The following is a 24,658-nucleotide window of genomic DNA, read 5'->3' on the forward strand; positions in this document are numbered from 1 at the left end:
ATGTGTTCAAGAGAGTCTATGAGTTTTAGTTAGCCTCTCGTGGTTGCTTAACTAACTTTGTTACAACAGCCATGTGATGGGTTGTTATTTTCGTTTTGGTTTCTTGAGCTTTATATAGTCTCTTGTGCACTAATGGAAATTGAATCTCTATTTTATTTGTCTTTCTTTTACTTTTGAAGATAAATTTACACAAGAGAGTGTTGTTGAATAACTAATAGGCTAGTAAATTTGTCATGGTTCCATTTCATTGTGAAAATATTGTTGGATATCTCAATCTATCCTTTCTCTAAATTTGTGAATGACGGTAGAGGTTTGCCATGTCAAGCTCAACACTTTTATTTAATCTTGAACTTAAGACAAAATACGGTAATCTTTTAGGTATTGAGTGACTCTTATTTCTTTTATTGTTATTTGTTCTTACTTGCATCAATTTGCATTACTCTCATGAATATCAATTTGATGTATCATGTTGGCTTCTTTATTAAAATTTGTTGTGCTGCACTATTTGATGCACTTTTAGATTTTTGTGCTTTTCTTGCTTAGTGCTGCCCCATAAATGTGTTAGATGAAGACCACATAATAAGTTGTAATGATAAAGGAATTATGATTATTTTGAGTATTTTGCTTGTTATGCATTCTTTTGTTTACTTAGATATTAAGAAACAACTATTATTAGAATAATTGGGAATGGAAATCAAAATGAAAATTGTAGCAATTGTGAATAAACTTATTTATGTACACTACAATAAAAATCTAGTTATAATTTTTCATGTTCGGTGTATTATAATGTGATTTTTCATGTTTCAGGGATGATTTTAGAAAGAAATTCATGGCAGTCAATCCTTACTTTGGAAAGGCAGTGACGAGGGTGAGTACAAGGACAAGAAGAAAAAATATATATTGTTTGACAATGAATTAGTGTTTTATTATATTTGTAATTTTTATTAGAGTGAATGATTCTTGTTTGAATGGTTAATTATTTACTTTGTAAATCTAGTTATATATTTTTTAAGGTCAAGACGATTATAATTTTAATAAGTTTTGTTATTTTAATCTATAAATTTTTAGATTGATTTGTGTATAAATGTTTCATTTAAATCATAATTTTTAATTTAAAATAACAATAAATAAATTTTTTAAAAATTAAAAATATAACTTTTAAGGTCACCCAAAGAGAGTCCTAAAAACCTTACTTAAAAGCACTCAGCAAGATCTTTTAGGACTCGCGGACATTTTTTTAGGACTCGCAGTGCGAGTCCTAAAAACCTTACTTAAAGGCACTCAGCAAGATCTTTTAGGACTCGTGAACATTTTTTAGGACTCGTTGTGCGAGTCCTAAAAGCATCATTTTAGGACTCGCGGACATTTTTTAGGACTCGCTGCGAGTCCTAAAAACATTATTTTAGGACTCGTCGCGGACATTCTTTTAGGACTCGCAACGTGAGTCCTAAAAACCTTAGTTTTTAAGGCTCTCAAATAGAGGACTCGCGGGGCGCGAGTCCTAAAAACTTTTTTAGGACTCGCAATGCTAGTCCTAAAAAACCTTTTTTGTAGTAGTGATTATAGAAATTCCATTGGGGCCTTGCTAAAAACATGCAAGTTGGGTCCAATAGTTTTAAAAGGAAAAATAACAGTTTTCATGCAACGTTTTAAAAATAATTAAAGTTCAAGTCCCACTGATAAGTTCTGAAAGTTAAAAAAATAAACATAACATTATTCTGTAGAAAATGGCGTTTAAACAGATCGTTTCTCGTCTATAGGATGCCCCCACGCCATACACACCCTGACGATAGAACTCCCCACATCACCACGCGTGCCAAAGAGAAATCCTATTTGCTACTTGGAAGGGAAGGTAAGGGGGTGAGTTAAAAGCCCAGTAAGGAAGGACACATAACACACAAGTAAAACACAACAAAACATATTCATATTCATACATCGTCATACATCATAATCGTTATTATCGTAACCATCATCATTATACACATAAACATAATCACCATAACACAAACATCATATACATAGTCATCATAAACATAACATCACAAGATAAACATCAGATACATAGTCATCATAAACATAACATCATATCTTTGTGAACATGTCTTGCTAACTTGTCCATGTCACATCTTGAGGCAAACAGGATCTCTGATCCATGAATAACCTCGACGTGTCCACCCTATGAGTTAGGTTTTCATATCCTTAGTAACTCGGGTTACGTCTTCACATCTTTAGTAACCCCTTTTTGTTGTGTCGCATTCATCATGCTAACAATCATTACATAACATGCAACATTTATACAATCCAGTCATGTCAACACAAAATAACATCTCATAATTCATATCACAAAAGGTATATCATACATAACATTCTTATTCATATGTGCCAACCTTACCATTCACAGCATAAATAACATAAATTCTATCTAACTTCCTTACCTCAGATCCAAGCAAAACAAAATTGAAAAACTTCACAACGAGCCTATACCACAATCAAATAACATCCTTTAGCATCACATAAGACTTTCTTGTGCCCAACTCATATATCTCATGTGTGCATGGGCCATGCACACATAGTGAAAACTACTCATAATTTCCAAATAGGCATAATTACACATAATATTACCAAAAGACTAATGCAAATTATACCTATGTTACATGCATGGTTTTTAAATAAAAATCATATGGTTGAATATTAGACATTTTTTTTAATGTAAAAGTGAAATTGCATGTGACATGCATACGTGGGACTATTGTTAAAAAGTGGCGTTAAAAACGATAATTTCTACGCGCTTATTTCTATCATTTTAAAATAATTATTTAGTAACATACTTTTATTACCATTATTTATCTCTTTAAAATTTCTAAGTTGATTAAACCTCTAAAACATTTTTATTTCATAAAAATAATTTATTTAGTCATTTAAAAATATAAAATTTCCATTTATTATTGTTAACTCACATAGAAATAATAAAGGCTAAAAATTATTTAAAATACTTATAATTAGCATGTTTCCTTAGAAAATAACAATTTAATCCAATTTAATAAAATTACAAACTTGGCATGAGAAAAGTATAATTTTTAGGTGTGGAAAAATATATTTTACTTGTATTATTTCAAGGCTTAATTTTAAGTAGAATAAATTCATAAGTGATAATTCAATAATTATTTTTAAAATATTTTAACTAAACTTTTAGCCACTATTTAATTTATTTAAAAATAACAAGTGAATTAATCTCAACATTTTTTTCTTAATTAAAATAAAGAAAAATCATATCTATTAAAATGAACACTCATGGTTATATTAAAAATACCATTTTTAATATTTTCATAGTTTAGGGTATTAATTTAATTCAACATACACACAAAATTCCTTTTATTTAAAAATACAACTTCTCATTTTTACTAAAATCCCAGCAACAATAAATACCCTCAAAGTCACCATTTTTATTTTTAAAAACTCATATTTTCTCTAAAAATATAAAAAAAAAAACTGTAGGTATTTACTTGAGTGAAAATATCATTTTAATGTATATTAAAATTTCCATTTAATTTCTTAAAACATCATAGCACTTGCAAAAAATATTTAAGCGTGCAAAAACATTATTTTCATCATATTCTAAATCATTTAAACACCCAAAATCAGCAAGCTTAACCGATCAAAAATCCATCTTTTACATCATGCTTCACAAAAATTCATACAAAATCATATATGTTTAATTAACAAAAAGTTAGATAGAAACCCTAGCATGTTTCTATCACCCAAAGGAAAACAAAGCTAACATATACCCATTTAAAATCTTAGAAACAATCTATTATGTTTCTAGGATCACAATTATCAGTAAAACATAAAAGGAAAACAAATATGCTTGAACACCACTCCTAGGCCGAAACACACCTAAGATTCACAACAAAATATATCACAAAAATTCTCATAAACATATCCATCAACTTTCATGGACTCAAACTAGAAATCCAAACTACTTATCACGCCACAAATTACATAGAATCCTAGAACATGAATCTAATGTAAAAATACAATAAAAATAACAAAATATAAAGGGGGGTACTACTACAAAACTGGGCTTTCTCGACACCCAACCACGACAATCAACTCTGTTGACTGTCGTAATTTCTTAGCGGGACTCTACGCCGACAGTTAAAAACTGTAGGCATAGAGACCAACGCCAACAGCTAATAACTGTCACCGTTGCTTTTGACTGTCGCTATTGACTCCAACGCGGACAATTAATTTGAGACCAATGTCGACAGTTAAAATGTGTCGTTATTGACCCGAATGCCAACAGTTAATTCGAGACCAATGCCGACAGTTAAAATGTGTCGCAATTGACCCTAATGCCGACAGTTAATAAAAGTCCAATGACGACAGTCATAAAATGTCGCCAAAATTCAAATAAAAAATTATAATTAATGTATAGTATAATTTAAAAATAAACTAAATTATGTAAATATATATTTATAAAAATTATGTTTTTATTAACAACTTTTAAAACTATATTTTTTTTGTTTCTAAATTTTTTCATATTATTAACTTTTGTATTTATAATAATTTTTATATCAAAATTTAAATTTATTATTCTTTAAGATATTTATAAAATTAACTATATTATTAATATATTATTCTTTAACATATTTATAAAATTTGTATTAGTTAAAAAATAGTTGTTTTATTAATTGAAAAAATATTATAAAAAAATTAATGAATAATATATTTTTTAAAATAAACTAAATTATGTAAATATATATTTATAAAAATTATGTATTTATTAAAATCTTTTAAAACTAATTTTTTTTGTTTCTAAATTTTTCGTATTATTAACTTTTAAAAAAATTTATCCACTTAAAATCAGACTCTAAATTAATTTCCCCCCACGTCTTTGTTTTTCCCTCTTCTTCAAGCCGATCATTCAGCCACTTCTTCCAACCCATCTCTTCATCTTCTTCGTCTCACTTGCATGAACGACGAGGCTCACAAATGGGCAGAGGTCGAAGGTGGGCTCGCGAACGGGGAGACGGCAGTGGACGAACAGCAGACGAATCCAACGCCTGGGTGAGTTCTTCTTCTTCTTCTGTTTTTGTGGCTGGGTTTTTTCTGGATTTTTGTTTGTTTATACTTGTGGTTGTTGTTTGTAGGTGGGTTTCATGGTGGCTGAGCTCATGAGGCTTTACGGTGGCTTGGGAATAAAATGAAGAACTCTCTTAGATTCTTCCTCTCAAAATCTCACATGTATGTATATATATATATATGTATAGGTTTAAATTTGGGCAAAAGCTTTTGATGTTTTATTTGTTCTTCTTCTAGTTCTGAAGCTTCCTCTATCTGCTACTATTTCGTTTTCTCTTGGGTATTTTCGCTCAATATTTCATAGATTCAACATGTAGTAATATTTCTCAATGTTATTTTTATCTTTTTGTTTTTCTTCATTTTTTTCCACGATTTGTTCATTTTCAAACCTCTACTTTTGAGATATATGGATAATAAGAATGGTGGAGCTGTTAGTGAGTTTTCAGTTTTGATTTTGGAGATTTATTGTATTGATATCAATTTGGTGTTTTGTTTGGCAACTTTGAATTACTTTTGTAAGGACCTAGAAATGGAAATTTTTAATGTGGCTGGTGAGTTTGATTTACAATTTTTTGTTGAAGGTCTCTTTATTTGATTGAGATATTCTAATGTTTTCTTTGTGTAGCTTTCAATGTGCTTAACTATGAAGTTTTTGTTATTTTATATCATAACTTGCAGTAACTCCTATTTTGATTTCTAGTTTTTGTTGCATATAAACATATTCATATTAATATATATATGCTCTAAATTAAACATTGCTCATTGTTGGTATAACAACGTGCTTAAATACTCCTAATATTTATTCTTGTTACTTGACTACTCTAACTCATGAAATGTTCTATGTTCAGAGAAATCTTTGAACATTTTACTCTTTTTTCTTATAGCCTTTGTTTTTATCTTGCAACTAAGATGGAATCTGCCATATTTTTATTGATATTTGCTAAACATGGATATTGCAAAGCAAGTTTTCTTGGATGCAAAGTTGGATTATCCAGCAACTTGTAATGCCATGGTAATCCATTATACATGAATTCATTTTTTTTTGCTTGAAGAGCCAGCCCGTATTTGGAAAAAATTTCTTCAATATTTGATTATGTGTTTTGTGGGAATGCAAAGCAATGAAATTATTTCCATTAATATTTTTAGTGGTTGGTTTTCAACATCATTTGTGCTATTTTTCTATTTCCATTTTTAAGATTTGGTCATTTATATAGTAGAGCATTTTTATATACCAAGAAATAAATTCTTTGTGGTTAATATTGGCTTTGTGATTCTGCAGGCCTGCTTGATATTGCTCTATTTTTTTATAGGGGTTTTGCATTTGGGTATTTGATAAATAAATACTTGATTGCATTTTTTTCGAAATATTTTTGGGTCATAGTTTTATTTGGTAGTTACATTTTATATTCGTGTCATTAGTTTGTTTTTGTTTATTAGTGGTAGCTAGCACAAACACCAAAGTGTATATAGGTGCATGTATTTGTATATAAATGGAACTTTTTCTTTTTTTTTCCCTATTATAAATAGTCTTTTGTATATATTATTTCTATGTTTGGATGGATTTAGTTGTTTAAAAGACATGTATTAATTTTGACATGGGTATATGAACACATTGAACAAAACTAATTGATAAAATAAGGTTAGCATTTTGTCTCATTTCAGGGGTGTTCACAGAACTTATACAACAAATGCAAGTTAAAGGTGTACAGGTAAGCTCTCATTTTACTGTAATCAATTGACATTTATCTTTTGTATGATTTCGGTGCAATGGTTTCAGCTTGCACTTAATGTGTCATCTGTCATTTACATTATTATATTATTTATATAATAAACTTTTGCTTTACAAATAACATTATTATATATAGTATATGTATTGGATTAAAATGCTTGCTGTAATCAAACACACAACAAAAATGATCAACCATCTATAGAGTATGTAATTGTGTATGTTCATAGTATATTAAGAGTTAATTAGTATAATGAGTTGAACTGTGATTTTATTGGACTGCTCTGGGACTGTCATATGCCTTGTTTGCAGGTTTTTAAAATTTGGGGATGTCCGATTTGCAGTTGTTGTGTTGCCCTTTTTTCTAGAAATTTACGGACTCTTGTCTAGTTAATTTTTATAATAATCACTCGTTTTATGCACTTTATATATAATACATCAACTATCAATGAGAATGATTTGATAGGTTGATTTACTTTGCAACTCTGTTGCATGCTCTTCCTAATCGACTTAGCATATTTAATTGTATACTAAATTATATATCATATGCAAAAAAAAATTGTTCTGCAAGCTGAATTATGTAAATGTTTAGTGCATTGTCTATGCAAGTGATGCGTTCGACTAAGCTCAAATAAGATGATGGGTTGTATATATATTTCTATTGTTAATAGGAACTACCTTAAGAATTTGCACAAATAACTTTGAATTGTGATTTTCTATTTTGCATAGACTTTTAAATGTGAATTAAATTTATAAATTTGGATTAGGCTTATTCACAACTCATTGCGTTACTTTAACAACTTTGTCTTTAGATCTTCTAAAACAACTTGTGTTTTTTCTTCGCAGAAAAGTTGTAAATTTAATTGAAAATTTCACTTTAGGTTTGGTCCTTCTATTTCTCTCACATTCTCAATGCGGTATGTCTAAGGGACCATTTTATTCCTTTTAAATTAACTGCGTGTTTGTTATCCTCGTTTTGGATGAAAACTTTCTACTTAAACATTTCTTATTATGAAACTAAGAACTCCTTATTATGTTCTCGGTGCTCTTATTTATAATTATATTATCTTTTCTTTTCTTGCTTAAGTACTATGGACTTAGAATCTAATGCATATTACCTATACAGTGCATGTCTTTATATGTGTGTATATATGTATATTTGCTAATGTGATATGAATGATTGGTAATTTGGTTTATTAATGTCTATGTGATTTGATAAACTAACTACTTAAGCCATGAGAAAGTGTCGATATTCTTTGCACTAAATGCTTAGAATTTAAGACTCAATTTTGCAACCTCAAGTTCTCTATTTATTTTAGTTTTGGTTTGACTTTAATGGTGTTTATTTTGTATTGTAGGCTAAAACTCTACTTGGATATTTAAGAGAACCAAGGCAACAAGAAATTCTTCTTCAAGTTGTTGGATATTATTTTCTTTCTTGTTTGTAAGAATTATGTACAGTGAGGTTTTTATTTATGTATATAGTTTTGTTGTGTTCTAACATTGTATGTAATAGATAGATTAATTTCAATTGTAAAAGTTAGTTTTTTTTTAAAAAAGAAGACAATTAAATTGTAAATATAATTAGCTCCTTGTAAAAAATTTGTTATAATAATCTATAAGTTTTTAGATTTGTATACAAATGTTTCATTTAAATAATAATTTTTAATTTAAAATAAATATAAATTAATTAAAAAAAAATTAAAAGGATAACTTTTAAGGACATGCATTGTGCGTCCTAAAAAAATTTGTCGGTGTTGCCAGCAATCACGACACCTAATAACTGTCGGCGTAGCCAGCAACGGCGACACCTAATAACTGTCGGCGTTGCTAGCAATGGCGACATTTAATAACTGTCGGCGTAGCCAACAACAGCGACACCTAATAACTGTCGGCGTAGCTAGCAACGGTGATACCTAATAACTGTTGGCATAGCTAGTAACAACGACACCTAATAACTGTCGGCATAGCCAGCAACGGCGACACCTAATAACTGTCGGCGTAGCGACCCCTACGCCGGCATAGACAAATACGACAGTTAGTCGACTGTCGTCGTTGCTCAATAGCGACAGTGAAAAACTGTCGGGAAATCCCATGCATAAGCCAAAACCCACATACACCCAAACATAAAATATCATCATAGTTAGCAAATCAAAACCAAATCCCTTCATGCATTAAACCACAAACCCATCACCATATTTAGTAGTTCACAAACTAAAAACCTAGCATGCTTTTACACAACACCTTAAAATAAACCATAACATCATATTATAGGGAGAAAACATAGGTGTCACAACATCAATTATTTCCATGCTTCTTACAACAAACCTTCTCACCCAAAATCAACAAGAAACAAATCATTATACCATCATCTCATGTAAATCAAGAATACAAAAAAAAAAAAAAAAAAGGCTAAGGGTTCATTACCTCTTGATTGTAAAATCAAGAACACCCAAGTGACCAATACTCAACTATATCACCCCTTGTTTAAGCCTAGAGTTTTCTGAAAACCCACATAAAGAGAAGAAGAAAACCAACAACACAAACAAACTCTAATCAAAATACTACAATCAAAAGAAGGGAAATTATAAAACATAAATATAAAGAGCCATACCCTAGGATTGATCCCTTCTTCTTCTTCTTCTTCATCATCATCTTTTTCTTCTTCTTCTTCTCTCCAGAACACGCCTCTCTCTCTCTCTCTCTCCCTCTCTCTAGGCTGACGACACCAATGTAGCATAATGCTCTTCTTTCTTTTTCCTTCTCTCTTTATTCTAATCTACCCATAATAGCCTAAGGAAAATAATTGGTAAGTTTCCCCTTTTTGATTATTTTCTTTTAATGTTTATTTTATTTTAATTGGTATGAAATAAAGATGACAACATCTCTTCCGTTTTTAACTAAAATTCACCCAAATAAAATAGGAATGAAATCCTCTTTCCCACTATGCTCACACGTCCAAGCCCTTATCCCTTTCTTTTTATTTTTTTTTCAATTTAAATATTAAATAAATCTAATGAAAGGAAACTATAAAGTGTGTAGAAAATTCTACACATGTGCACCATGCAACCACGAACAAGCACATACTCAATAAATAGGGTGCATCACTACCTACCACGCTGGTTAGTGCATTCAACCAAAACTCAATTATTCACATATTAAAATAAACATATAAATAACAATTAACAATATAATTCAAAAAATTCTACCAAACAATTCTAACAATTAATTTAAATAAATAAATAACATAATTCACAACACTTAACAATTAAATAAAATAAAGCACAAAATTTAAATAATTTTTTTTTGGTGCGCTACAATATACCCTCCTTAAAAGGAATTTCGTCCCGAAATTCTCTCTTACCAAATAATTCAGGGTATCTTTTTCTCATGTCTTCCTCCAACTCCCATGCTGCTTCTCATTCCGTAGTATTCTTCCACAGGACCTTAACTAGTGGAATCCTTTTGGATCTCAGTTCTTTGATGCCCTTTTCAATAACACTTTGGATGTTCATCATAACTCAGGTCCTGCTTCAGCTGTAACGGCTCGTAACTCAAAACATGAGAGGGATCTGAAACATACTTATGCAACATCAAGATGTGGAAGACATTATGCGTTTCGGCTAATGCTGGCGGGAGTGCCAAATGGCAAGCAACTTGCCCTACTCTGTCCAAAATCTCAAATGGACCAATATATCTGGGGCTTAACTTCCCTTTCTTTCCAAAACGCATAACACCCTTCATCGGTGAGAATTTCAAGAAAACAAACTCGCCCACTGAAAACTCGATGTCCCTTCTCTTAAGGTCAGCGTAGCTCTTTTGCCTACTCTGCGCGGTAAGCATCCTTTGGCGAATCTTATCGATCGCCTCACTGGCTTCCCTAACAGCCTCAGGGCCTAAAATCTGCTTCTCCCCAACTTCATCCCAGTGCAAAGGATATCTATACTTGCGCCCATAATGCATCTCATATGGAGCCATCCCAATGGTAGATTGGTAACTGTTATTATAAGAGAACTCCATTAGGGGTAAGTATCAGTTCCAAGACTATGAAAAGTCCAAAGCACAACATCTCAACATGTCCTCTAGAATTTGTATAGTTCTTTCTGATCTGAGGATGAAACGCAGTGCTAAACTTTAACCTTGATCCCATAGCTCTCTATAGTCCCTTCCAAAAGTTCGATGTGAATACTGACCCTCGATCATAAATTATCGACTTTGGCACCCCATGAAGTCTCACTATCTCACTTACATACAATTCTGCATATTGGTATGTAGAGTATGTGGTCTTAACTCCTAGGAAATTGGCGGACTTAGTGAGCCTACCCAATATTACCCACACAGAATCATGCTGCTTGGTGGTTCTGGGTAGCCCTACCACAAAATCCATTGCTATATCCTCCCATTTCTATTTAGGTACATAGAGCGGTTGAAGTAACCCTGCTGGCCTTTGGTGTTCTGCTTTGACTTGTGTAGAGTCCAAGAACTTTACTTAGCTAGTTAGATAATAGTAGTTGTAGTAATAGCTAGTAATAGTTGTAGTATGTTTATTACTGTGGATTTTGGTTCAAGTCGGGACTTAGTTGGACACTCGTAGCAACACTTGTAGATTTATAAGTTTAACCTATAGTTTAAGAATATTAATTATAACATAAGGTTTGAAAAATATATCTGATTATGAAGATGATATTTATTATACAATAAGGTTTAGATAGAACCAATAAGATCATGACACTTGTCATAGACATGTTTATTGAGAAATTAAGTATTTTTGAGGAATATTTTCTTAAGAGTAATATTTGAAAATCCCAGAGTCTGCCAACAGCTTTGAAATCGTTATAGGACTCAATCAAAGTTGTTTAATCAATTAAAATTAGGATGAAAAAGTGTAATTACGTGTATAATATTTCAGCATATGCCGATATATCGCAGCTCTAGGGGGCGATATATCACCACACGGGGAATACGAAAAACACGTAACTTCGCACGAACACCTCGACGAGCTTCGAGAACATAAGCCCAGGCGATATATCACCTACCAGGGGCGATATATCGGCTCTAGGGCATTATTTTTTAATGGTTTTGAAGTTGAGCTCAATTCAATCCATAACCTCTTGATAAGCCCAGAATCTTTTTGATCGAGTCTTAAGCCTCTGCTTATAGTGTATGTTATATGTTTATGTTTCATGTTTTTAGTAGATTTTCCTTGATGGGCATTGGGCTCATTCCTTTGTTTTTTATGTGCAGGAAAACAGTTATGGCGGCGGGAAGATTCTTGGCGGCTTGGGATTGTGTATTGAGGGAGAATGGCTTTGGTGGACTGCATGAACGATTCGAGGATGAAGTGGTTTTTGGTCATTTCAATTATGCTTTATATGTATTTTTTTTCCGCATCTGATCTTGTAACGAATTTATTTATAATTTATGTTATGTTTTATTTTATTTTCAAACAATGGGATCCCATATCCTACCCCAAATTTTATGTATTTTAACCTTTGTTTTACAGTTTTAATAAAGTTATGACTATTTTGTATGTAAGTTTTCTTAAGAATAGTGTCTGTGTGTAAGTAGTTTTAATGGTCCAAAGTCTAGAATAAGTTGGGTCATTACAACTGGTATAAGAGCAACGGTTCATTCGCATGAAGTTCTCCTCGATACACACACTCAAAGCTCCGAATCTGACCGCCAAGTAAGTGTTTAAGTTATAGTTATTATGTTTATATGTATAGCTAACGATTTTAGCCTTTATGTTTCAATTAAGAATGAATGAAACATTAACTTATGAAGATATCTGAGCCATTAAGGCTTTAAAAATAATTAGAGAACCCCAAAACACCGTAGGAGTGCTAGAAAGAATCACTCAGAGGTTGCTTTTGTTCCACAGGGAGATAGGTCACCTCCAAGAATCTAAGCAGATCATGATGAGATAAATAAAGCAATACGTTTTAGTAATTAGACTTTTTAGAGATTATCCTACCGTGATTGCAGCCTTAGAAGAAATTTGGGAGACAATAGATGAAGAAGATGAATTGCCAGTAGCTATGAGATATTATTTTCTCATACTTAGGTTCACTTCAAAAATGGAATTTCAGTTTACAAATGAACAAAAACATAGAATTTTTACGACTCTTCCTCGAGGGCATTTTGAGGCACAAGACAATGATGACTATGAAGAGATAGATGACGATATGCTAGATGAAGGATCAGATGTAGAAGATCCTGAATTTTAGAATAGATTAGTTTCATTGTTTTTTTAATTTATTATTTGTTTTCTTTTATGAATGTAAATAGTGAATTTTTTTTTCCAAATTAATATCAATGTTATTTTGTTAACATGTATGAGTTTGATTTTCTTTGCAATTATAATAAATAATAAATCTAATAAATAATGACTAAGTTCGGTGAGGGTGGATACAAATCAATGAACCAAGTTTCTATATTGAGAGTTAGGGGGCCATAGTAGTGGGAACGATTTTACTGATCCCAACCCTCCCTCAATATGGTTAACTTTGGAACAAAGATGAGTTTCGAGCCTGATAATTAAGTCATATAGGATGATTAGAAACAGACTTAGAAAATAATCAGGATGGCTTATTTTTCTAAGTATAGAAACCCACTCTAATAATAAAGAAGGCTTATATAATTTTCATAAAGAAGTCATAATTAATAGGTTCGAGTTATGTTTGTTTAAATTAAGTTTTTGCCTTAGAGCCTATTAGGGTAAAGTTCTAAGATGTTTCTCTCAACTGTTAGAATCTGCTGCGATGTCCCTCTGAAGATTTGCTTGCACCAACGGAAATGCCTCCAACGCTGCTTCGGTGAACAATGAAGCCCCTACAATTCCCAGAAAGGGAGTGCGTGTTGCTGCCAGCCGCAATGCGCCACTGCCAGTTGACAACACTGGGGAAATCGCCAGACTGCGACAACAAGTTGAGGAGTTATTGCAGCAACAACAACAACAGGCTCAACCTCAGACTCAGACTCAGCCTCCACCTTCGCGACAACCACAGCCGCAACAAATGGCCTCAGTACCCCAACAAGTTGGTCCATATGGGGTCTAGCCAGTGGCGAATTATGCTCCATACCCAGTTCAGCTCAAGGTGCCAGTTTATGAGCGGTTTCGTAAGCAAAATGCTCTGAACTTTGAAGGGACTACAGACCCCTTCGAGGCAGAAGAGTAGCTAAGAAAGTGGAGCCAATCCTGATGCACAGGAACCTCGGCAACACGGACCGCATATCCTGAGTTTCGTCTCTGCTCAAGAAAGATGCCAGAATATGGTGGGACTTAGTCCAGCAGACGCATGATGTTGCCACCATGACTTGGACCCGATTTGTGGAGTTGTTCCACAAAAAGTATTATAATTCAGCTGTCATCACTTCAAGAGTCGAGGAGTTCGCTGGCCAGAAGCAAGGGAGTTTGTTAGTGGCAGAGTATGCTCGGCAGTTCGCACCAGAAATGGTTCCAATTGACTATCTGAGGGTGTCAAAGTTCATTAGAGGACTTCGACCGAAGATCGAGCTAGGGGTTAAGCTAGCAAACCCAGGAAATACTACCTATGTCGATGTCCTAGAAATGGCAATAGAAGTAGAAAGGCTGCAGGCTAATGTTAGTAAAGAAGAAGCCAGTAAGCCTGAGCCTAGATAGCAGAGTCAACCTCAAACTAGTCGGAACAGCAACCACAACAACAATAGCAATCAGTCCAGCAACAACAATAACGGTAAGAAAAGAAGGCATCCTGACAATAAGCTATCCCGATAGCGATAAAAGGGCACGGACAAACAATGGAAGCAGTAGGTTGGGTTATGTAGAGTACCTGCACTGTACTAAGTGCCAGAAGAAACATCCTGGTGAATGTCGGGAAAACACCAAGGGATGTTACAACTATGGTCAAGAAGGACATTGGAAGAAAGAATGTCCTCAGCTCAAGACAGAAGGGAAAAATGAAGACAAGATGGTTCCTGCCAGGGTATTTGCCTTAACCCAAGGAGAGGCTGATGCTAGCAATAAGGTGGTCACAGGTCAGGTTTCTATCCTCAATAATATCAGTCATGTATTATTTGATTCGGGAGCCACTCAATCTTATATCTCGTTTGGAATGATAGAAAAACTAGACAAACCTTGTGAAAGACTTAGAACTAGGTTTGTAACTGAGTTGCCTTCAGGCAAGGTAGTTATATCATCACGGATAGTACGAGGCGTACCGATCAAGATTGAGGATGTAGAACTAGAAGGAGACCTGATAGAACTAGAGATCAAGGAGTTTGACGCGATACTAAGCATGGACTTGCTAGCATGACATGTCGCAACCATCGAATGCAAACGCAAGAAAGTGACGTTCGAGACTCCTGACGGCAAGAGACTATGCTTCATGGGACAAGTTTCAGGACTACACACACCGCTAATATCATCTCTCAAAGCTCAAAGGATGATAGAAAAAGGATGTCAAGCATTCTTAGCCAGCATCACAGATGTAGTAAAGGAAACACCGCTTAAGGTTGGAGACGTCCGTATTGTAAGAGAATTCCCAAAAGTATTTCCCGATGACTTACTAGGGTTGCCGCCAACTCGGGAAATTGACTTCACGATAGAATTAGTACTGGGCACCGAGCCTATCTCCAAGGAACCATATCGGATGGCACCTAATGAACTCAAGGAGTTAAAGACGCAGCTACAAGAACTCCTAGACTTGGGCTTCATTAGACCGAGCCATTCGCCATGGGGAGCACTAGTTCTATTTGTGAAGAAAAAGGACGGAAGCATGCGGATGTGCATAGACTACCGCAAGCTGAATAAGGTAACGATTAAGAATAAGCACCCGCTACCCCAGATTGATGACTTGTTTGATCAACTTCGAGGTGTGACCGTGTTGTCAAAGATTGATTTACGGTCCGGGTACCATTAGCTCAAGGTGTGGGGAGAGGATATTCCTAAGAAAGCTTTTAGAACTCGTTATGGGCATTACGAGTTCTTAGTTATGTCTTTTGGTCTTACCAACGCTCCAGCCATGTTTATGGACTTGATGAATAGGGTTTTCTAGGACTACTTAAATAAATTCGTCGTAGTGTTCATCGACGACATCTTAGTACACTCCAAGGAAGAATTTGAGCACGAGGAACATTTGAGGTTAATCAACTCTACGCCAAGTTCAAGAAATGCGAGTTTTGGCTTCGCAAGTGGTGTTCCTCGAGCACATTATATCCAAGGACGGAGTTGCAGTAGACCCATCAAAGGTAGAGGTTGTGAAGGATTGGCCAAGACCAAAGAACGCATCCGAAGTAAGAAGCTTTCTGGGATTAGCAGGTTATTATAGGAGGTTCGTGGAGGGCTTTTCTAAGACAGCCACTCCGCTCACCAACCTGACCCGGAAACAGCAAAGATTCCGCTGGACTGATAAATGTGAAGAAAGCATCCAGTTGCTTAAGGATAATCTTTGCTCAACACCAGTACTCTGTGTATCGACACCCAACGATAAGTTTGTAGTCTACTGTGATGCATCGAAGCAAGGGTTGGGTTGTGTGCTGATGCAAAATGACAAGGTGATAGCCTATGCCTCACGGAAGCTGAAGGAGTACGAGCAATGCTATCCAACTCACGATATGGAGTTGGTAGCAGTGGTCTTTGTGTTGAAAATCTGGCGCCATTATCTTTACGGAGAACGGTGCGAGATTTATACAGCCCACAAAAGTTTGAAGTACTTCTTCACTCAGAAGGAGCTCAACATGAGGCAGCGTAGGTGGTTAGAGCTAGTGAAGGATTACGACTGCGAAATCCTATACCGCCCGAGAAAGGCAAACGTAGTTGCCAATGTGCTAAGTAGGAAGAGTTATGGAAGTTTTGCAGCACTAGCAAGAATAGAGAAGTCATTGCAGCAGGAGATGATCAGTGCCGGAATAGAAGTAGTCATCGCTAAGCTGGCTAATTTGTCTATCCAGTCAAATCTGCTAGAAGATATAAGGATTGGAAAATAGCATGATGACACATTAGTAGTGCATATGGATGCAGTTTGAGAAGGCAAGACCATAGATTTCTCAATATCAGGTCAAGGGTTATTGAGATATAAGGATCACGTATGCGTGCCAAATGATCAAAGGATTAAGATGATGATTCTAGAAGAAGCACATAGTACCCCATACTCAGTTCACCCAGGGTCGATCAAGATGACTCACGACATCAAGGCAATGTATTGGTGGCCAGGGATGAAGGACATAGCGCAATTTGTGTCTAAGTGCTTAATATGCCAGCAAGTGAAAGCAGAGCATCAGCGGCCTACAGGCTTATTGCAGCCACTTAGCGTACCAGAATGGAAATGGGATGATATAACTATGGATTTCGTGACAGGTTTGCCACGAACAAGTAAGCAGCATGATTCGTCTTGGGTAGTAATAGATAGACTAACCAAGTCTGCTCATTTCCTGCCTGTTAAAACCTCATACATAGCGGATCAATACACAGACATTTATGTCCAAGAGATAGTAAGGTTGCACGGAATCCCCAAGACAATAGTGTCGGATAGAGGATCGATGTTTACATCGAGATTTTGGGTAATCGGGCTTGAATTTCTCCACAGACTTGTTCTTCTTCGTGTTGTTCTGGTCGCCCTCACCATTTTCTTTCCTCTTCTTGTTTCCCGCTTGGTTATTCTAGGTAATAGGTTGAGTCGTATCTGCAACTTCTGCCACCGCTCCAGGGTAGGGGCCTGGTTGGTTCCTGTGACAGCAAATCGCCCCTCTTCCAGGTTTATCCACTCCTGGGCTTGGGCTAAGAATTCATCTACAGTTTTAACTCCTTTTCACTAGAGTTCTTGCCATAGATCGCCTCCCACCAGGATTCCTGTTCTCATCTCCATGAGCATGGAGCTATCATCAACATCCCTAGCTCGTGCTGCAACATTGGCGAATTTGCTCATGTATGCCTTCATTGACTGACCAAGTTGCTATTTTACGTTGGCCAATGAGTCAGCCTCTACACGAGCTGTCTGTGAAGCTCGGAATGCTCTCTTAAACTCAGAAGAAAATTTCTTCCATGAGCTTATCAAATGCTTCTTGTATTGTTTAAACCACTGTCTGGCAGGTCCGACCAGAGTCGCAGGGAACATGATACATCATAGGTCGAGCCTGATATTGTGGGCCATCATCATTGTGTTGAACATCCCAAGGTGATTGGATGGATCTATATTTCCATCAAATATCAGCATGTTCGACATCCTAAAGCCAATAGGATACGTAGCTACGATAATGTTTAGAGCGAAAGGTTCGAGCTCTTCATTTGAGTCGCAATCATCCACCCCTTTCCAGATAAGAGCCTATTCATTTGTTCCTCCATCAAGGCCAGTCACTCAAGGGTTAATAGTTAGAATCCTTAAAAATATATATATATATATAGTGCACAAGTGATAAAATGTTCACGTGCTTAATTAATAAAGATAGAAGACTTACGAAATGGGTGAAGTATCAATGCTCGCATTTCTTGAACACATTTGGGTGGCTGGGAAGGTCGATGACAGAGGTGAGGTAGTAAAAACTATCACCTCGCCCCTTCTGGTCGGGACTAGCCTCGAGGCAAAAGTAGTACATGATGTCTGCCAGAGTGGGGACCTCCCACTCGTGCCTCAAAAACAAATATTTTAACCCCGCCAAAAGCTTGCATGAGTTTGGGGGAGCTAGAATGCAGCCAGTTTGACGTAGTTAAGAAATTCTACGAAATACTGGTCCAATGGGGGAAGGCACCGGCCTTCAAGTGCTCATCAATCCAAGCTTCGTAGTCATCTTGGAGAGGGGCACAGCTCTGCTCTCCCTCCAGTGTAGGTCGAGCAATAAGGCCATCAACTTCCATCTCTATCTTATGGTTCAGCAGGATCTTGTTAACTTTTCCTTGAGTCGTTATACAGGAGACTATGTGCTCGGCCTCGAAGAATGCGTCAGGGTCGACCATGATTTCTCTCTCCACCATAGGATTGAAATGAGAGATGGGAGAGTCAGAGGCAACCTACTTTCCTTTATTTATGTTCTGAGCAGAGGAGCTCGCGACATTCTTCTTTGCGGGTGCCATGATTTAGATCGCCTCACAACAAAGAGACCTATTAGAAGGCGACCTAAGATGATTTCTATCTATGGTTGTAAGGGTATGGAAGTCGAAAGGTTTAAGTGGTTCACTTTCAGGATTTGAAAATTGTATGAGCTAAGCTATGTCTTAGCCTCAACACGTGGTCTTAGGCCACGCGCTTCGATTTCTTAAAATTCCCTAATACTTCGATATTCATGTGTCAGATCCATCTCACCCACTACTTTCCTTTTGAAAGAACTTTAATACAAATATGGCTAAGGAATCGTAACCTTTAAGTTACCTAGGATTAAACCTAAAACCCCTTTTACTTCTACACCCCAAACATATATTCAAACTGATTTACCATTAGAATTTTCTGTGAAAAGCCCATAAAGTTTGCCCAGTTTTATGAAAACCTCATTTTTAAATAAGCCTAATATTTTTCATTTAGCCTAAACTGAATCCTATCACCTATTTATAAACAGACTTATCCTAAACGACATTGGGCAAAGGATGTTTTTCACAGTAGAAAAAATAAACTCGTTCGAAAGCAAAGAGTTGAAAAATTCAAACCAGATGAGGAAATACTTACAGTTGATATGATCAATTCAGAGAAAACGTTGATACGTCCATAGAAAACTTCCTGAAAGCTTTTGAGAATCTGAAAGGCGAAGGAGGGTTTTTGAGAGAAGTTGGAGAAGAAAAGGGAAACTTTTTTTTTCAAATGGAAACATTTTGAATGCAAAGGTGGTGAGGGTTCAGGTCTGATCACCCTATTTATACGTAAACTACGGGAATTAATTTGGACCATCCGATTGGGTTGGCTCGAGGTTTGAAGGCCAAGATTAAATGAATCATACGGCAGCAAAAATTTGATGGGATGTTTGTCACAGTTATCGAAACCCGAACGAACGCCAATGGCAGACAGCCACGTGTCCAGTATTCGAGTAGCAGGCAGGCACAATTTTAAATGACAAAAGCCTAAAAGCCCCTACTGTGCATGTTAAAAAGTGATGACATCAAGAACGAGCAGGAGCTTGGGGGAAAATATTGTAGTAAAAATTAGCACTAGTTCAATTACTCAGCTCGGGTACAACTGGTAGATAAATATGTAGAAAAAGAGCCAAGTAGAACATCTTGTTAACAATGATGTCAGCATCTCGATAATCAATCCAGTTCGTACACGATATACAGGTTATTATCAAACCGCCTCTCAAGATAACCATTGAGTTCGAGACTTATAATGGCTAGATCAGAATTTGGGTGTTCTGAGCTTACTACGAGCTAGGGTTCATATAGTCTTTGAACATGAGCTCAGATGAGATATTCAGCCTGTGGAAACCTAGACAGAACGCATACTGAAGGATCCCAAGAGATTTAGAGGCTCCTTATGTGCTCATTAATGTCGAGGCTGTATCACATAATTGTCATTTATTATCCGAGATAGTAGGAATATATTCCAATCTATTTTCAAACCATATCCCAATGTAAATGGGAATAATATGTATTAAATGTATACCTTATTTATTCACGTGGTTACCCAAACCTGTCCAAGAAATTCCTCTATAAATATCAGGAATAAAGAACAAGAGGGGGATGACCATTTTTGTATTACTAAAACTTTGCAAAAATTGAGAGAAAAAAGCAATAACATTGTCTCGTGGACTAGGTGGATTTTAACAATTGAACCACATCAAATTTTCTGTGTTTGAGACGACATTAATTATTTCATTACAATTTATAATCTAGTACTAATCTACCTATTTTATTTCTTAATCTATTGTTGGCGAAAAACCGCATCAACAATATGTATATGTAAAATTGATAATTATTTACCTATTGTTGCCTATAAAGAGTCCTTCAATATTTTCGTATATAATTCGATCTTTCTATCCTCGCTTGAGAACTCATACCAAGATTTTTCAAGACGTTCTCTAAACATCAAGATGTGGGTGGGCACATAGATAACAAGAATCAAATTTTTGAATCAAAAGTATTCTCAACACATGAGACTGCTGATTTTAGGCTAGAGAGAAAGGTTTATCTTTTGTGAGAAAAGGTGATTAGTTTTTCTGATGCTTGAAAAACTTCTTTTTCTATTTTCTATCATATAGAACATATAGGTATTATTATCATAATAATAATCAAATAAAATTCATCATCTTAATAATAATAAAATGAATGATAATTAAAGACAGAGTACATTCCATTTTAAAACCATTTTTGAATAAATTAAAAAACCAATAACTCATCATTATCAGTAGTGGTACACGCATGGGGCAGTCCAGGAAGCCCTATGCGTGTAACACTTCCCTAAAATAGGCAGATTTCATTTTTCATACATATTTAGTTTAATTAATTAATAATTAGAAATTCAAATAAGGTATCATCCTTTTAAAGAAAAGATAACAACTTAAATTTCAAAATTCAAAATTTGAATTTTCGTTATCATCTTATTATTAATTAAATAAATATATTAATAAAAACCAATTTTGATTATACATATTCACTACAAGAAAAAATGCTTTTAATAACATCGAAATTGTGTTATCAAAACATACCATAACACTTTTTGATGTGTCAAGACTAACTATGTTATCGTAGGTCAGAGTACTTTACATAACACTTTATCATTGTTATACAGATGTGTTATTATACTGTCAACGATAACACACTTTCTGTGTTATTTTAATATATAGATAAGTGTTTAATTATGCTATTTATAGTCGATTATATAACACATTTCAATACTTATAAATTTGTGTTTTACTACACTTTAGTATAACACTTTTTTTTTGTTATACTACACTTTAGTATAACACATTTTTTGTGTTATACTACACTTTAGTATAACCCATTATTTGTGTTATATAATGAATTTTGCATAACACAATTCTTTGCATAAACAATGTTATTGTAATAGATATTATAACACAATTTTCGTATTATTTTAATATTTAGATAAGTTTAAATTCTCATTATATATTTTATTTATATAACACTAATTTATTCTATTATATTTTAATTTTTTTTATATAATTAAAATTAGCTTTCTAATATATACTAGCATCATCAAATGAACTTGATTTTCAAATAACAAAAAGTAAAAACATTCAACATTGTATTAACAATCCACAAATTAGTTTAAAACATTCAACACTGTCATCAACAACAAAATGTTCTTTAAGTATTCAAGGAGTCTTAAATATTCAACATATTGAAAAATTACTACTTTCAGCACAAAATATTCTACAGCTGCCCAACACAAAGCCTTCAAAATTGAGTTACAAAAGCATTTAGAATAATACTATTATTTCTAGGGTAGATCCATTGAATCTCATATCTCATATCTCATAAGAGGCGAATAAGTTCCACAGTCCTGAAGGGAAATTCACCTTCTAGGCTACAAAGAAGACACCGAATAGAACCATCAACAAAACTTTCTCTGTCCCAAAATTGACTGCAAAGCGATTCCTGAAAAATTTAAAGCAATAAATCCAATAAAAAAACTACAAAGAAAAAGAAAAATGTGAACTTTAATAGAACCACCAATGAAAAATCAACAAAATAATCAATAAATGACCCTGAAAGATAATCATTTTGCAACCAATACATCCTATGCTCCAAATATCTATTACAGGAGTGTACTGAAGACAAAAAGTAGAGGTCTTAGACTCTTAGTATTAGAAAAAAGTACTAAGCAACCATATACTTGATATTTTTTTTTTGAAATCTGAACACTGAAAAATGATCTTCATTATGAAATATCATTATTCAAGACAATAATCAGAAAACAAACCAGCAAAATAAAAAAACAGCAAGCAAACAAATTCTGTAGTCTGAGAGCATAGCATTAACTAAAATAGTTGTACAACCTGAAAACCAAACATGTACTAGATCAGAAAACAGGACAACCCTCCATAACAACCTGGAAATGTTGAAGGGATGGCCAGTTGAGTCAAAAGTATGGGAAGAAATGATTGGGAACTTCTTGGCTTCATACCAATTAGACCAATAAGCAATGGGATTAACTTTGCCAAAACAAAACAAGAACAGATGCAGTGTCATCTGTTCTTGGCTGCTTTAACAAAAATGCTAGAAGTGTCAAACAAGGTTGATGAATGGCAGAGATGAGTCAAATAAAGTGAGATTTACAATAGAGCTTCTGAATACAATCATAGCCAGCTAAAAAAGGTTCGCATCAGAAAGCACAGAGTTTTACCTCCATTGCGACACCTCTCTTCGTAGGTAGCATCTGTATAACACGGCTTCAGTTTTCCTTTTGTCTAAAAATGACATAACTCATCGGTTAAGATCACAACTGGAAGAAAGGCATTCATGAAAGACCATTGCATTCTCACCTTCTGCTGTCAAAGGAAGAAAACATTTGCCAATCGTTGGAACACTAGGCCAAAATCAAACAATTCATGGTTAGTTGATAGAAATGCATCTAGTAATCCAAGCAACATGAATGGCCAAAGGTACCTGATTCTTTCTCCACAACAAGAATGTATTGGGCAACACTAACTACATCTGCAAGATAGAGTAAAGGAAAATTCTATCTATTTGAGAAAATTTATCATAAGATACATCCAAGAATTAAGAGTTTACACTAGCAAAGAAAACATTGTCAAATAGAGCTTCTAAGCATTAAGCTAAGTTATTATCTAAATTATGTTTCTCAAGGGTCTGGATACCTTTAACTTCTTCAACGTGAACAGGAATTGGGTGAGCCTGTAAGTAAACCAAAGGCAGAGATAGAACTCAAATACAGAGGAAGGAAGAAGATACATTCCAAAGCAAACATATATATATATATGTATATATTATAAATAAAATATATTTTTATCCTCCATTCTTACAGTGCTTGGCCTATTTATGCAATCAAGTATCTTTTGAGATTCTGAGAATCTAAGCCATCCCATCACCAACCTATAACAAGAATGAGAGCTAGTTAAAGATTGATGGGTAAGTACACCTAATGGATGCCTATAGTGATAACAAATTAACTGTGGAAAACATTAGATATATGGTAACAATCCGGGGGTGGGGTGGGGGTTAATATAAGGCAAGCATCTATAATCAAATATTAAAACTAAACACAATAAATGAGGAAAAATATTGTCTAATATATGACAAGAACTTTCAACTTGCAAGCATCTTAAATCTAGTTAAAGAAAAGTAAAAAATTAATTGTCCTTAAAGAAAACTATGGTCTACAATACTCACTGTTCTACTAAGAATAAATGCAGCTGTAGCACCAATTGTTGCACCAATAGAATCAGTAACGAACCCCAAAGGCAACCCAAATAGATAACCTCCACCAAGCTGTAAGAGAAAATAAATAGCACAAATAAAGCATTGATAAAAATAAAAAAAAAATAATACTAACAGATACACTTTCACACTTAAACCAAATAAGTTGACTAGACAGACTTTATTCATTCAGAGTTCTATTTTTTTTGGAGGGGGGAGGATCACTGAATAGACAATTACATACTTTATTAAACAGACTATAAAGGTCCAAAATAATGTCATTGTTTTAGCTCTGCAATAAGAATTAGTGACTTTAACTTACTGTAAATATTGACTTGTTCTACTTCACAATACCAAAATCCATGGAGTCACATCACTAATACCACTTCTCCTAGTTAACAAGAATGAACTATAGAGATATTAAAACCGAGCACAAGTCTATATTATTAAACCACAAGTAAAGAACAAACAAATAAATAAAAAAGGCAAAAAAAATTATAATAATAAGTAAAAGAAACATACATGATTCTAGCACATTTTACTTGTAAACATTC

The 24,658-nt window shown here is 34.4% G+C and overlaps 3 long non-coding RNA genes across 3 annotated transcripts; 1 reads left to right on the forward strand and 2 right to left on the reverse strand.

The window, feature by feature from the left end:
- Positions 1-1,630: 1,630 nt before the first annotated feature.
- LOC133821419 (uncharacterized) lies at positions 1,631-9,637 on the reverse strand. Its single transcript, XR_009887557.1, has 3 exons — positions 9,423-9,637; positions 9,236-9,311; positions 1,631-1,836 (listed from the first exon to the last, which is right to left on the reverse strand). It is a non-coding gene; the product is annotated as an uncharacterized LOC133821419 (long non-coding RNA).
- On the forward strand, positions 4,880-8,451 carry LOC133823250 (uncharacterized). Its single transcript, XR_009888209.1, has 4 exons — positions 4,880-5,067; positions 5,151-5,244; positions 6,745-6,791; positions 8,167-8,451. It is a non-coding gene; the product is annotated as an uncharacterized LOC133823250 (long non-coding RNA).
- Positions 9,638-23,333: 13,696 nt separating the features above from the next.
- On the reverse strand, positions 23,334-23,894 carry LOC133821420 (uncharacterized). Its single transcript, XR_009887558.1, has 3 exons — positions 23,711-23,894; positions 23,546-23,582; positions 23,334-23,381 (listed from the first exon to the last, which is right to left on the reverse strand). It is a non-coding gene; the product is annotated as an uncharacterized LOC133821420 (long non-coding RNA).
- Between the last annotated feature and the right edge of the window lie 764 nt (positions 23,895-24,658).

This window comes from Humulus lupulus, chromosome 3 (assembly GCF_963169125.1).
Source record: "Humulus lupulus chromosome 3, drHumLupu1.1, whole genome shotgun sequence".
Lineage (NCBI taxonomy): Eukaryota > Viridiplantae > Streptophyta > Magnoliopsida > Rosales > Cannabaceae > Humulus > Humulus lupulus.